The sequence below is a fragment of the Bos taurus genome, chromosome 10, assembly GCF_002263795.3.
Source record: "Bos taurus isolate L1 Dominette 01449 registration number 42190680 breed Hereford chromosome 10, ARS-UCD2.0, whole genome shotgun sequence".
Lineage (NCBI taxonomy): Eukaryota > Metazoa > Chordata > Mammalia > Artiodactyla > Bovidae > Bos > Bos taurus.
Window position 1 is genome coordinate 10883278 of NC_037337.1, and position 16264 is coordinate 10899541.

General features: G+C 42.0%; 1 protein-coding gene across 1 annotated transcript in view; it reads left to right on the forward strand.

Moving 5' to 3' along the window:
* The window catches only part of THBS4 (thrombospondin 4), a 233753-nt gene that overhangs the window by 56891 nt on the left and 160598 nt on the right, over positions 1-16264 (forward strand). Inside the window, exon 2 of the mRNA XM_059890619.1 lies at positions 6612-6711. The gene's annotated coding sequence lies outside the window, so the exon portion shown is untranslated. The remainder of the gene's footprint in view (positions 1-6611; positions 6712-16264) is intronic.

Sequence of the window (16264 nt, forward strand, 5' to 3'; positions counted from 1 at the left end):
CAGTTTGTCTCTTTTGTCTTGTGTGAGTTTTGGTAGACTGTATCTTTCAAGGAATTGATTCAGTTCATCTACGCTATCAAATTTAGGGGCATAGAGTAGTTTAAAATATTCCATTATTATTCTTTCAGTGTCGGTGGGATGTGTAATGATCTTCCCTCTTTCATTTCACACACTAGTAATTTGCATTCTCTTTTTTTCCTCAGTTAGTCTGGCTACAGCTTACTGATTTTATTGCTTTTTATTTTTGTCCAAAGAACTAGCTTTTGGTTTTGTTGATTCTCTCCTGTTTTCAATTTCATTGATTTCTGTTCTAATGCTTATTATTTTTCTTTTTTTCCACTTACTTTGGATTTAATTTTCTCTTCATTTTCTAGTTTCCTAAAGTGTAAACAGATTATTGATTTTAGATATTTCTTCTTTTCTAATACATGTTGTTGCTCTGTCCATTTTGTCCAGCTCTTTGCAACCCCATGGACTGCAGCATTCTGGGCATCCCTGTCCTTCACTATCTCCCAGAGTTTGCTCAAACTCATGTCCATTGTGTTGATGATGCCATTCAACCATCTCATCCTCTGTCACCGTCTTCTCCTCCTGCCTTCAGTCTTTCCCAGAATCGGGGTCTTTCCCAATGGGTCAGCTCTTTGTATCAGGTGGCCAAAGTATTGGAACTTCAGCTTTAGCATCAGCCCTTCCAATGAATATTCAGGATTGATGATTTCCTTTAAGATTGGCTGGATTGATCTCCTTGCTGTCCAAGAGACTCTCATATCCAGTGCTATAAATTTCCCTCTAAGCAGTACTTTTACTGCCTCCCACAAATTTTTTAAGTTGTATTTTTTTATTTTCATTTCATTCAAAATATTTTAAAATTTTTATTGAAATGTTTTCTTTGACTTGTGCATTATTAGGAAGTGTGTTGTTTACTCTCCACTCATTTGGGCATTTTCCAATTATCTTCCTGTTATTGATATCTAGTTTAATTCTACTGTGGTCTGGAAGCAGACACTATATAATTTCTATTCATTTAAATTTGTTAAAGTGTATTTCAGGGCCCAGAATATAGTCAGTTTTGATGGATATTTCATGTTAACTTGAAAGAATACTATTCTGCTATTGTTGGATGAAGTAGACTGTGGATATAAATTAGATCTAATTGATTGATGGTATTGCTGAGTTCAATATGTCCTTCCTAAATTTCTGTCTGGTGAATCTGTCCATTTCAACTAGAGGAGGTTGAAGTCTCCAGTTATGATAGTGGATTTGTCTATTTGTCTACTGTCCTTGCATTTCTATCAGTGTTTGCCCCATGTAGTTTGACACTTTATTGTTAAACACACACACGTTCAGTTCAGTTCAGTCGCTCTGTCGTGTCTGACTCTTTGCGACCCATGGACTGCAGCACACCAGGCCTCCCTGTTGATCACCAACTCCCGGAGTTTACTCAAACTCATGCCCCTTGGATCAGTGATGCCATCCAACCATCTCATCCTCTGTTGTCCCCTTCTCCTCCTGCCCTCAATCTTTCCCAGCATTAGGGTCTTTTCAAATGAATCTGCTCTTCGCATCAGGTGGCCAAAATATTGGAGTTTCAGCTTCAACATCAGTCCTTCCAATGAATATTCAGGACTGATTTCCTTTAGGATGGACTGGGTGGATCTCTTTGCATCCAGGGGACTCAAGAGTCTTCTCCAACAACCACAGTTCAAAAACATCAATTCTTTGGTGCTCAGCTTTCTTTATAGTCCAACTCTCACATCCATACATGACCACTGGAAAAACCATAGCCTTGTCTAGACGGACCTTTGTTGGCAATGTCTCTGCTTTTTAATATGCGGTCTAGGTTGGTCATAGCTTTTCTTTCAAGGAGTAAGCGTCTTTTAATTTCATGGCTGCAGTCACCATCTGCAGTGATTTTGGAGCCCAGAAAAATAAAGTCTGACACTGTTTCCACTGTTTCTCCATCTATTTGCCATAAAGTGATGGGACCGGATGCCATGATCTTAGTTTTCTGAATGTTGAGCTTTAAGCCAACTTGTTCACTCTCCTCTTTCATTCTCATCAAGAGGCTCTTTAGTTCTTCACTTTCTGCCATAAGGGTGGTGTCATCTGCATATCTGAGTTTATTGATATTTCTCCCGGCAATCTTGATTTCAGCTTTTGCTTCATCCAGCCCACACATGTTAAAGATTGTTATATTTTCTTGGAGAATTGCCCCCTTTATCATTATGTAATGCCCTTATTTATCCCTGATAAGTTTTCTTGCTTTGAAGTCTACCTTGTCTGAAATTAATATAGCTACTCCTGCCCTCTTGAAGTTTTGAAATGTTAGCATGGTATATATTTCTCTATCCATTTACTTTTGAACTGTGCGTGTCTTTATGTGTTAAGTGAGTTTCTTGTATACAACATGTAGTTGGGTCTTGTTCTTTCATACACTCTGACAGTCCCTGTCTTTTCATTGTTACATTTAGACCGTTGACACTCATAGTGATTATCAATATAGTTGTATTAAAATCTACAGTATGTGTACTGTTTTCTACTTGTTGCCCTTGTTTTCTTCCCCCTATTTTCGTCTTCTACTTTTTTACTGCCTTTTGTAATCTTAATTGAGCATTTTATATGATTCCATGTTTTCTATCTTAACATATCAGCTCTAATTCTTTTTCTTTTTTCTAACTTGTTTTAGTGGTGGTCTTATTGTTTATGATATACATTCACAACTGATCCAAGCCCACTTTAAAAAAAACCCTATGCTGCCTCATAGTGATAGTAGTGAAGTCACTCAGTCGTGTCCGACTCTTTGCGACCCCATGGACTGCAGCCTATTAGGCTCTTCCGTCCATGGGATTTTCCAGGCAAGAGTGCTGGAGTGGGGTGCCATTGCCTTCTCCAGGGGATCTTCCCGACCCAGGAATTGAACCTGGGTCTCCCGCATTGCAGGCAGACGCTTTACCGTCTGAGCCACCATACATAGTGTAAAAACCTTTTAATAACAAAATAATTCTGATTCCTTTCTCCTTTCCCTTGCATTGCTGTCATTCATTTCATTTATATATACATTATATATGTGCACATAAGATATATATAAGCATACATAATTGAATACATTATTGCTATTGTTATTTTGAACAAACTGTTTCCTGTTAGATCAATTAAAAATAAGAAAATATGTTTTTATTTTACCTTCACTTATTCCTTCTTCATAGCTCTTCTTTTCTTTATGTAGATCTGAGCTTCTTATTTATATCATTTTCCTTCTCTCTAAAGAATTTCTTTTATATTTCTTGCAAGACATGTATACTGGCAACTTAGTCCCTCAATTTTTTTTTGTCTAAGTAAATCTTTATTTCTCCTTCATTTTTGAAGGATAATTTCTCTGGTATAGAATTCTAGATAGGTGGGGTTTATTTTACTTTATTTTTTTTGCTTTCAATAATTTAAATATTTCACATCACTCTCTTATTTACATGGTTTCTGAGAAGTTAGATGTAACTCTTTTCTTTGTTTTTCCATAGACGTGATATTTTTCTGCTCTAGCGTCTTTCAGGATTTTTTTCTTTATTTTTAATTTTCTGTAGTTTGCAAATCATATACCTCAGTGTATTTTAATTCATTTATGCTACTTGGTGTTTTTTGAGCTTCCTCAGTCAGTAGTTTGGTGTCTGACATTAACTGGTGAGATTCTCAATCATTATTATATCAACTACTTCTTCTCTTCCTTTCGCCCTTTCATCTCCTTCTGCTATTTCCATTATGTGTATATTATACTTTTTGTAGTTGTCCAAAACTGCAAAATGTTGTTCTCTTTGCTTTTCAGTTTGGAAGGTTTCTTTTGAGATATCCTCAACTCAGAGATTCTTTCCTTAGCCATGTCATCTGTTAATCTACTAATAGACCTGTCAAAAGCATTCTTCATTTTTGTTTCAATGTTTTTGATCTCTAACATTTCTTTTTGGTTCGTTCTTAGGATTTGCATCTCTCTACTTGTATTCTCCATCTGTTCTTGTGTGCTGTCTACTTCATCCATTGGAGACCTTAGCATATTAATCATAGTTGTTTTAAATTCCTGGTCTGATAATTCCAACATCATTGCTGTGTCTGGTTTTGATGCTTGCTCTGTGGTTTTTGTCTTTCAATATGCCTTGTAAATTTTCTTTTTGATAGCTGGACATAATGTACAAGGTAAAACCAACTGCTATAAACAGGACTTTAGTATTGTAGTAAGGAGATATGGGAGGAGAAGGCAATGGCACCCCACTCCAGTACTCTTGCCTGGAAAATCCCATGGGCAGAGGAGCCTGGTAGGCTGCAGTCCATGGGGTCGAGAAGAGTTGGACACGACTGAGCAACTTCGCTTTCACTTTTCACTTTCATGCGTTGGAGAAGGAAATGGCAGCCCACTCCAGTGTTCTTGCCTGGAGAATCCCAGGGACGGGGAAGCCTGGTGGGCTGCCATCTATGGGGTCGCACAGAGTCTGACACGACTAAAGCGACTTAGCAGCAGCAGCAGCAAGAAGGTATGGGACAAGGGGAAGCATTCTGTAGTCCTAGGATTAGGTCTTAGTCTTTTAGTGAGCCTATGGGAGCTTTAAGTGCAACTCAGGGAAATTTTTCTCCTCCCTTAGATGAGAGACAATGGCTAGAGTGGGCTAGAATTGGGTATTTCCCTTTCTCCAGGAAGTTAGGCTCTGATAATATCCCCATGAGGTGAGACTCTGGTTAATTAGTGCTCTGTTGTATTAAAAAAAATTTTTTTTTTCCTTTCTCCCCCTGATCGAAGTACAAGGAGGTTCATCTCTGATATTCAGTGTGAGAATCTGGTCAAGCTCCTGGTGGTAAATTTCACAGAATTGTGAAGGCCACCCTATAACTGGGTCCCCCTGGAGTTTTTAACTCTCAGACTTGTCCACTCTGAGCTCCCAGCAATTTGTCAATTATAATGCAGGCTCTCCTGCCCTGGCGTCAATTCCCACAGTGGTTTCCTCTCATAAAACTGTTCAGTAACCCATGACTCTGTACATTCACCTCTCTCTCCCATCTTCACTCTGGGAAACATTTTAAAGTCATTTCATTTGTAATTTCTTCTCTCCATTTTCTCTTTCTGGAATTTCTGTTATTTGGCTTTTGAACTTCTTAGCATAATCCTGCTTTTCTTCTATTTCTCTGTATTTTTGCTTTACTTTTTAAGGGAAATGATTCAACCTTCCATCCCTTGTTCATTCTGCGATCACGTTTTTAATATCAGGAGCCCTTTACCCGCTTAGTGCTCCTTCGTACGTGAGGGAGGGATGAGTATATGATGTCCTGTTCTTATTTCATGGATGCCGTGTCTTCTCTTAGCTCTCCAATATGTTACTCATAATTGTTTTTTTTTTTTTTTAATATGCTTCTCCTTATATCCTCGAAGTTGCTTTTTCTTTGTTTACATCTCTATCTTCCAAATTAGAAATTTTCTTCAGATGTCTGGTTTTCTTCGACTGACTGCTCATGATTAACATATGGGGCTAGCAGGCTGCTCATGAGCTCTGAATATGTAGGTCCAGCTTTACTGAACTGTACTGTAGGTGATCCCCATTTACTGAGCTTCACTGTAGGATGAGCCCCATTTACTGAGGGACTGTACAGTAGGGTAATCCCCATTACTGAGCTGTACTGTAGGGTGATCCCATTTACTGAGGAGCTGTACTGAAGGGTGATCCCATTTACTGAGCTTCACTGTAGGGTGATTCCCATTTACTGGCAAAGACATTTGCTAAGGTCTTTCCTTTGAACTGGCCAAATAAAGCAGAGAATTTTCTTCCTGTCTCCTTCCAAGAGGGTGAAGGACTGGGTGTCATTGTCTGGAACTGAGTGAGGTATTCACTGTGCCTGTCAATCCACTAACAGCTCCTGTTCCAGAGGAGGCTCACCCTGAGACTTTGGGTCTGGTTTTTAGCTTACCCTATACTGGTTTAAGATTGTTCTTTCCTCGTTCTAGGGTGGAAAGCTCTTTATGGGAGGAAAGCTGAGATCAAGAACTATATCTTTAGCTTTGACAGTTCCAAAGTATAAACTCCAAAGCACCTAGGACATAAAACTTATGTCATTGTGGAAGAAAAGCTATCTAAAACTTGAAAATAAGGCAAAAATAATGGCTTTGTGACCTTTCTAAAAAGTCTGTGGAGAGTCATCTGACTTACCCAGGGAATGACCCTTTGGTTGTGGCTCAAACGTTTTACAACCCTGGTATATTAAGAGATTAACTTTTAGAAAAATAATAAGGTTCATGATATATTGGGGGGCCCTCTGGTAGAAAAGTTACCCGCACATTTGTCTACAGACCATTAACTTGTTTAGCATCTATTTAGCTAAACTGAATCTTACTTCAGTACTCCTTTCCCCACTAACTCTATAATCCCTGTTTCTCAAAGTTTCTCCAAACCGGCTCTCTTCTTACTGCTGGTTTCTTCATTAATGAATTAATAAAACTTTGGCATGAGTTTGCCATCTGTACGTATGGGATTTATGTTTTGTTTGATAGTTGGAGAATTGTGCTTTTTCACCATTAATGAAAAGTCTGGAAGAATAGTCCTCAGTAACAAAAAGTTGTGTCTCTTGGCCTTCCTCCCCAGATGAGGTGAAGGTACTCTGAACTGGGAGAGGTAGGAAGAGTCAGATGGAAGCCAAAGAGCTTGGAAACTGGCAGGTGTTAAGAGGTCTGAGCTGCAGAATGTAAGTAATTTGCTTTTTTAAAAAAATATTTATTTTATTTTTGGCTACACTGTGTCTTCGTTGCTGTGCTTTCTCTAGTTGCAGTGAGCAGAAGCTACTCTCTAGTCGCAGCGCATGGAATTCTCTTGCTGCCGTGTTTCTCTGGTTGCCAAGCACGGGCTCTAGAGCACAGGCTCAGTAGCTGTGGTGCACGGGTGCAGTTGTCCCTCGACACATGGAATCTTCCCAGACCAGGGATCAATCCTCTCCCCTGCATTGGCAAGTGGATTCTTAACCACTGGACCACCAGGGAAGTCCAGAATGTAAGCAATTTGCTTTTTATAAAATGTGGATCATACTGTACTTGCTACTGTACTTTGTACTCAGCAATATGGGGTGAACATCTTTACAGGTCAAAAAATAATTGTCCTAAAATATGATTTTTTAAAATTGATAATAGCACACTACTACGTGAGCTAGCTTAATGACTTAGGGAAGCTCTGCTCATTTCTCCTTCCAACCGGTAGGCACAGTCAGTCTCAGTTACTTTAGTTTTTAAGTCTTGCATTAAAATAACATCTCCTTACTGGAAAGAATCCTAAACTGTGTGGACCCCAACAAACAATTGTAATCAAGATCTAGTGAGGAGAGTTGGCACAACCAAGTTAACTGCTCTTTCTGAAAACCCGCTAATAAAACCAGTTGTCTTAGATTCTGCGGGCCATTCAGGGCAGCACTGATTTATCTCCTTACAAGGGGAGCTTTAGGAACAAAGGACGCTGGGTTCAGGGAGCCTCCCTGCTGTGTGTCTCAAGTGAAAGCAAGCCTCCACCCACCCCCAGCCACCCCCACCCCAGCTCTGTGCTCCTGAAGCCCTTGACCATGAGGCAGGGACGTGCCTTCTGGCTGCAGGGAGGTTCTGGGCTCCCTTCAGCCTGTAAATAGAAAGTAATAAATGGGTCTGCTCAGAAAGGCGTCACGGGGGCTGCTGTGGGCTTCTGGAGACAGAGATACCTGACCCTATGGTGGTACCTGCAGTGTTCTCGGAAACCCCTGAAATCGCACTTGGGAGTAGGCGGTCTCAGAGTTTATCAGTTATCTTTCCCTGAGATGCTGATTTTAATCATTTCCTATTTATCTGGGGAGCTTATATTTGCCATAAATCAAAGCTTCTCCAGTTGAGAACTATGTTGGGATTGGGATTTATTATTAATGCATATGTGTGGCAGGGAGGCAGGTCCTGTAGCTTTGAAAAGCACAGCGTGTGTGGATCAAACACCAGCATTTGGGTCAATATAAATTTGGTCAAAACAGATTTCTATTTGATTTTGCTAGTTTGTGCATTTTTTCCCTAAAAATCAAAGGCACTTAGAATCTATTCAGTAAGGTCATAACAAAATTTTTAAAGCTTGTTCCTATGATAGAAACAAAATACAAATTCCTAATTTCTTTTTATAAGAGAAAAGAAGACATTTTCCCCCATGTGTTGAGAGAGAAAAAAATAATATTTACAATCTGAGTCTGGAGACTAAATCAATTACAGGCAAAAACATGACTGTTCCCTGTTACTTTATTGTTTTAATAATGTTGTTTTATATTCAGGGCATGTAATCTTCATTAGTTGCAAGGACAAGATTAGATTCACATGCAGGCTTCCTTGGTAACTCATTTAATTTCCTGTTTTCTATCTTTTTTGGTGACTTCTGCAGAAAGACTATTTTAAAAGTTTTTCCTTTGAAAATGGCCCAGGGAAACTTGTATATTAATGCTTTGTGAATTGGTGAGAGGAATGCATTTCACAAGGCCTAGATATCATTTCAAACAGTAATGGGACGAGGAGGAACTGAATGAGAGAATGGAGTGGGGACCAAGTTCTGGGTTTGGGGAACAGAGTTAGCACTCATCAGCTTCATAAAAGATGGCGATGATGTGTTTTCCACATGTCAAAGGCTGGAATGAGTGATTTGAAGTCCAGTTTTCTTAACTGGGTCAGAAAAACAACATCGCCTTCAGAAACAAATATATGATAATATACGTAACTTGTAGACATCAGAAAATTGAAAGACTGAAAAATAAGACAGCTCTATGCCCTGCTTGAAAAAAAAAAAGCCTTGGGCCAGCCAAAGAAACAGACTTCCACCCTCTGACCATCCCTTCCTGCCCCTAGCCTTCCCCACACAGGTTCTGTGGACTGGGACAGTTGGCATTGGTCACAGAGGCAGTTGCAATGAACAAAACAACTTCATCCTGGATTCCTGGATACCTGTGCAAGGCATCCCCAGAAGACTCTGGGTTTTCCGAGTTGTAGGGCCCACCCTTTCCCACTTCCTTTTCTCCAGGAAAAAGGAGGAATCCAGGGACTGCCTGGAAATCACAAAGTAAAAACCCTTGGAGAGGTGAACTGCCATGATTGTCCTGTTAAAGGTATTATACCTTGTGAGGGATAATGGTCTTGTCAAGGTTTTAAGTACCAAAGTTGTTGGTTCTCAGGGGACTCGTCTTTGCTAAGACTAGAACGAGGAGGTAGACCTCCCTCATCTTTAAACCCTATCCCAAGCATCGCCTCTTTAAAAAAATTAAAAAAGAGCTGGAATATGATTAAAGCACATGTGTCAGGAAATCTGATTTGGAGAATATGTGATGAAATTTTATCTTTCATGAAAGAAAATATTCTGTTTTTCCCATTATACATGCCTTGGTTCCTGCCAAGCCTCTTCTTAGCCCAAATGTCTTAGACGATCTTGACGGGACAGCACCAACAGACTCAAGTGGTGCAGTTATACCAAGAATGCTTCCTGAAATCCCTTCCCCTGCCACCAACAAAATAGCTTTTGATACTAAGAATCTTGAAAAACAACTTCTCCCATTAAATAAAAAAATAATGTTTCTATTTGGGCTTTGCCACCAGCACACTGGGCTGGGAGCAGAGAGTGCAGTCAGTCTTTCTCACAATGGGGCAGATTCTCATGGCCCAGTCCTGGCAGCACAGTGTGGGTATCTGGCTGGTACTAGGGACCCCCAGAGAAGCCTGATCATGTGACTTCCCAAGTCCAGGTAGTCATGAAAGATTTCGAGCACAGAGACCACCAGCGCCTGCCGTGAGTCAGGTCATCAATAAATGTTAGATGTTCTGGTAAGTATCTTAGGATCTGAAATCTTAAGATCTGAAGGATCAAAATGCACTTTACTGGCTATAAGATCTGACCCATCCCTTCATGCACTGGCTCAGAGGAGTGTGAGAGCTGGAGTATTCTTGTTGCAGAGGAGGTTGTTTAAGGCAAGCAAAGCTCTGTTCTTTTTCAAACATGCCTGTTTCAAACATACTGTTCTTTTTTTTTTTAAATGGCTTCTATTTCTCCTTGCAATGCCTTAATCGTTTGAACAGGAGTCCTCTTTGAGACTTACCTAGAAGGCTCCATTTAACATCCTGGCTTTGCATCTTTTGCTTTTCCAGACCATGTCTCTTCCTAAATCCATGTCTGGGTAGAGAGCTTCCCTGGGCTACCTCCATACCAGCTCATGCATGTGGCTCTGGCTTTTATTTCTCTATCTCTGACACCCCAAGAGTTATACATTTTTCCCTTGAAATTCATTTTCCTTCATGCTTAGACTCTAGTGCTTCTATATGTGTGTTGAGGGAAGGGGCATCTCTCCATCAGCTATGGTCCCTTATTGGAGAAATTTCCTTCGATTTCCTCTACATGGTGGAAATACACTCGCTTATGTTTAGAGACCTTTCAGTCACTTCAGTTCAGTTCAGTCATTCAGTCGTGTCCGACTCTTTGCAACCCCATGAACCACAGCACGCCAGGCCTCCCTGTCCATCACCAACTCCAGGAGTCCAACCAAACCCGTGTCCATTGAGTTGATGATGCCATCCAGCCATCTCATCCTCTGTCATCCCCTTCTCCTCCTGCCCTCAATCTTTCCCAGCATCAGGGTCTTTTCTAATGAGTCAGCTCTCTGCATCAGGTGGCCAAATTATTGGAGTTTCAGCTTCAACATCAGTCCTTCCAATGAACACCCAGGACTGACCTCCTTTAGCATGGACTGGTTGGACCTCCTTGCAGTCCAAGGGACTCTCAGGATTCTTCTCCAACACCACAGTTCAAAAGCATCAATTCTTTGGTGCTCAGCTTTCTTTACAGTCCAACTCTCACATCCATACATGACCACTGGAAAAACCATAGCCTTGACTAGACGGACCTTTGTTGGCAAAGTAATGTCTCTGCTTTTGAATATGCTCTCTAGGTTGGTCATAACTTTCCTTCCAAGAAGTATGCGTCTTTTAATTTCATGGCTGCAATCACCATCTGCAGTGATTTTGGAGCCCAGAAAAATAAAGTCTGACACTGTTTCCACTGTTTCTCCATCTATTTCCCATGAAGTGATGGGACCGGATGCCCTGATTTAAGTTTTCTGAATGTTGAGCTTTAAGCCAACTTTTTCACTCTCCTCTTTCACTTTCATCAAGAGGCTTTTTAGTTCTTCACTTTCTGCCATAAGGGTGGTGTCGTCTGCATATCTGAGGTTATTGATATTTTTCCTGGCAATCTTGATTCCAGCTTGTGCTAAAGGGTAATAATGTCTGATCTTTGAGGAATGAATTGCAATGAAATTAATGTAGCATAAAGCATAACAGAATGAGATTTTATGATCAATATATAAATTTTGTTTCTTCATTCTAGAATTTAAAAATTATTGCTCCCTCCCCTAGTATCACCAGTTGTTGCTATTCAGTCGCTCAGTTGACTCTGACTCTTTGCGACCCCATGGACTGCAGCATGCCAGGGCTCCCTGTCCTTCACCATCTCCCAGAGTTTGTTCAAACTCCTATCTATTGAATCAGTGATCCCATCCAACCATCTTGTCCTCTGTCTTCCTCTCCTCCTGCCTTCAATCTTTCCCAGCATCAGGGTCTTTTCCAATGAGTCGGCTCTTCGCATGAGGTGACCAAAGTACAGGAGCTACACCTTCAGCACTAGTCCTTCCAATGAATATTCAGGGTTGATCTCCTTTAGGATGGACTGATTTGATCTCTTTGCAGTCCAGGGGACTCTCAAGAGTCTTCTCCAACACCACAGTTCAAAAGTGTCAGTTCTTCAGTGCTCAGCTTTCTTTATGGTCCAGCTCTCACATCCATACCTGACCACTGGATAAACCATAGCTTTCTCTATAGTTTGCCGTGTCTATTACACGGCAAAGTAATGTCTCTGCTTTTTAGTATGCTGTCTAGGTTTGTCATAGCTTTTCTTCCAAGGAGCAAGTGTCTTTTAATTTCAAGGTTGCAGTCACCATCTGCAGTGGTTTTGGAGCCCAGGAAAATAAAGTCTGTCACTTTCCATTGTTTCCCCATCTATTTGCCATGAAGTGTAGGACCAGATGCCATGATCTTAGTTTCTGAATATTGAGTTTTAAGCCCGCTTTTTCACTCTCCTCTTTCACTTTCATCAAGAGGTTCTTTAGTTCCTCTTTGCTCTCTGCCATAAGAGTGGTGTCATCTGCATATCTGAGGTTATTGATATTTCTCCCGGCAATCTTGATTCCAGCTTGTGCTTCTTCCAGCCCAGTGTTTCTCATGATGTACTCTGCATATAAGTTAAATAAGCAGGGTGACAATATACAGCCTCGATGTACTCCTTTTCCTATTTGGAACCAGCCTGTTGTTCCATGTCCAGTTCTAACTATTGCTTCCTGACCTGCATACAGATTTCTCAAGAGGCAGGTAAGGTGGTCTGGTATTCCCATCTCTTTAAGAACTTTCCCCACACAGTCATCACCCATTCAGTTCAGTTCAGTTCAGTCCAGTCGCTCAGTCGTGTCCGACTTTCATGACCCCATGAACTGCAGCACGCCAGGCCTCCCTGTCCATCACCAACTCCCGGAGTTCACTCAAACTCACATCCATCAAGTCGGTGATGCCAACCAGCCATCTCACCCTCTGTCGCCCCCTTCTCCTCCTGCCACCAATCCCTCTCAGCATCAGAGTCTTCACCCGTTGGGTATGACTAATTATATTTCTTAGAATCACTGGAGTTTTATCACTGGAAGGAAAGTTCAGCTGCCTTCAAGTCCAGGCGGGTAACACGGAGGAGTGACTCTGGTGAAATACAACAGGGAGTGGCGCAGACTGCAGTAAAAGGGAGACCTCAGACCCCATCGAGAGGCGGGCAGATCCCATTTTAAAAAGTCGCCAAGGTCCAGCCTATATGAAATCAGTAATGCTAGAACCTCCGTCACACCATGGACTAAATAGTTTAAAGATGTAAATATTAGACATGATACCATAAAACTCCTAGAAGAGAACTTAAGCAAAATATTCTCTGACATAAATCATACCAATGTTTTCTTAGATCAGTTATCTAAGACAAAAGAAATACAAGCAAAAAGAAACAAATAGGACCTAATGAAGCTTAAAAGCTTTTGCACAGCAAAGGAAATCACCAACAAAACAAAGAGGTAACCTATGGAATGGGAGAAAATATTTTCAATGAAGCCATTGACAAGGGGTTAATATCCAAACTATAAATAGTTCATATGCTGCTGCTGCTAAGTCACTTCAGTCGTGTCCGACTCTGTGCGACCCCATAGATGGAAGCCCACCAGGCTCCCCCGTCCCTGGGATTCTCCAGGCAAGAACACTGGAGTTGGTTGCCATTTCCTTCTCCAATGCATGAAAGTGAAAAGTGAAAGGGAAGTCACTCAGTTGTGTCCGACTCTTAGTGACCCCATGGACTGCAGCCTACCAGGCTCCTCCGTCCATGGGATTTTCCAGGCAAAAGTACTGGAGTAGGGTAAGGGGCATCACACTTACATAGACATTTCTCTGAAAAAGACATATAGATGATTAACAGGCACATTAAAAGATGCTCAGCATCACTAATTATTAGAGAAATGCAAATCAAAACTACAATGAGGTCCCACCTCCCATCAGTTAGAATGGCCATCGTTAAAAAAATTTAGAGATAGTACATGCTAGAGAGGTTGTGGAGAATAGGAAACCCTCCTACACTGTTGATAAGAATATAAACTTGGCCTCAGACGTCTAATCCTAAAACCAGAGCCTTTCCCCCTACCCCGTGCTGGCTCTGGTTCTTTTAAAAATAAAGATGACCCACTTACATGTTGGTCTGATTAAAGTAACGTGGCCCTACCCATTGTCCTCAGATTTCCTTTGACAACAAATTCTGAATGACATCAGAATATGGACAGTGGGTCAAAGTCTGAGCAGACAGGCAGGCCCGGCCTGTTTGAAAGAAAGGGCTTGAGGAGTGTTGTGGGAGTGTACAGCTCAGGTTTCCCCATGTCAGCAATGAACCGTCCATTTCTGTGGATGGCCATAGAAAGCCCTGCAGGTCACCGAACACATCAGAGTCTGCACCTGCCTCACGCACAGAGGACTCCAGAAGCCCTGATACCTTCTCTTTCCAGTCACAGGGGCCCTGAGGGCCAGGTTTTCACCTCTGAAGCACCCTGAGAAATTCTTTTGGCTCAGCAAATATAGCCCAGCTGGAATCACTTTTGACATGTAGACCCTGGCTCACTATGTCATGTCACTTCGTGCAAGGCCAAGATTTGCTTTTGGCCTCTCAATGGCATCATGTCTGTCTTGGAGTTGTATTGTGTAGGAGACCTACAGTGTGGTGTGTGCATAGTATCATGCATTTGGAACCAGGCAGAACCCTCTCCCCTGCTTCAGTCAATCAGTCAGTCAACAAACACTTCCCGAATGGCCCTGTGTATCAGGCTCTGTTCTAGCCCCCCAGGAGACCATGGTGAACAAACAGGAAAGTCCCTGCCTTCATGAAGTTTACAGTGTAGTTGGGGTGCAGGGGATAGGGAGGATTGGCAGGAAATAAATAATTATATGTTAAAAGGTGATGGGCATTAACTGTTAACTGGGATGAGAATGGAGAGTGTACTTTAAATAATGTGCTCAGGGAAGCCTTGCTGAGCAGGTGGATGTAAGACTTGAAGGGGATGAAGGAGTGAGCTAGGCAGATGTCCGGGGGTGGGGTTCCATCCACCCCATTCCTGTCTGGATGGAATAGGGTGGGATGGCAGGGGTACGAACTAAGTTGACAGGGGCAAGAGCAGGAGACCAGGCCTCTGTGAGCACTTACCTTGAGTGAAATGGGCAGATGCTGGAGGATGTATTTTGAAGAATGGATTGAATTGAGGGCTCAGAGGAAAACAGTGATCCAAGGCTTTTGGCTTGAGCAGCTCGGAAGAGTGGAGGTGCTGTTAAGTGAGATAGGAAGGGTGGGGGGAGCCGACAGCAGGGAGGGTAAGAATTTAGAGGTTGGGGAATTACCTGGTAGTCCAGTGGTTAGGACTCCAAGCTTTCACTGACTTTGGCCATGGCCAAAAATAAAAAAAACCCAAACAATTCAGAAGTTGCTTTTGGAAATGTTAGGTGAAGATGATAAGTAAAGAGTGGTATGTGAGTCTGAAGCACATGAGAGAGGCCTAAACTAAGGATGTAAGTGTGGACTCTTATAAATGGTGTTTAAAATTGTGCAAGTCTATGATGTCATTAAGAATGATGGTAGGAAAGAGACGGGACCAAGCCTGTCAATGTTACATCATATTAAGATAGCATCGTGACATCAGCATTGAAAGTGCAAGGTACCCACGCAGGGGCTGAGGGGCTATGGGGGCACCAGGGTTAGGACCAAGTTCTCATTCTCCCAAGGGCTGACAGTTAACCTCCCTGCCCCCCCATTCCAGGAATTGCCACCAGAGGAAGGGGGCTACCATACCCAAGCCTATACCCTTCTCTCAGGAACAGGCTGGGTTCAATGACTGGTCAGTTCAGAGCTCAAAGCCCACCCTCTTGCCTTAATTCAGAACAGTCCTCCCAGCTGCAGAGCCCCCACAGTATCAACAGCAGCTGCTGTGGGATCTACTTCTCTGCTCAGCTGCCCCTCTGCCTGACCCTATTGGCTGTGTCCCCTCACAGTGGCATTTCTAAGAGCACCCCTGTGTGCAAATGTGTCCACCTCAGTCAGTGTCCCAGGGGATCTAACACAGTGACTCTGGGTGTGGGGCTTGTTTCTGCAGTTTCCACGTTTGTAGTATGGTGATAATTATATCTCCCTGGCAGGACAGCTGTAGGGAGAAGAAACATCATTTGTGAAGTGCCTAGAACGATGAGCCATCATAGTGCTCAGAAAGGCTGTCTTGTCTTCTCCCTGAACTCCTCAGACTACATTCACTCGCTTCTTTTGTATGCTCTGACAGCACCCTCCTTCTCATATCATAATTATAGATTGCACCATTCTGCTTTATAATCACATTTTTTATTTTCTCCCACTCCTCTTTCCTGTAAGCTCTGTGTCTTGTTCCTGATTGTATCTCCAGGGACTAGCACATTATAAGCGCTCCGTAAATATTTTTTGAGTTGAATCGACACCTGTCTGAACTTATGGACTAAGGCCAGGCACAGTTTGGCTCAGTTTTGGGAATTACAGAGGCAAGTGGCCTTTATGAGGAATTTGCTCTGGTCCTATGCTTCCCCAAAAAGACTATCCATCTACCAATCCAATCATCCATCTACCATTAACTAAAAAAA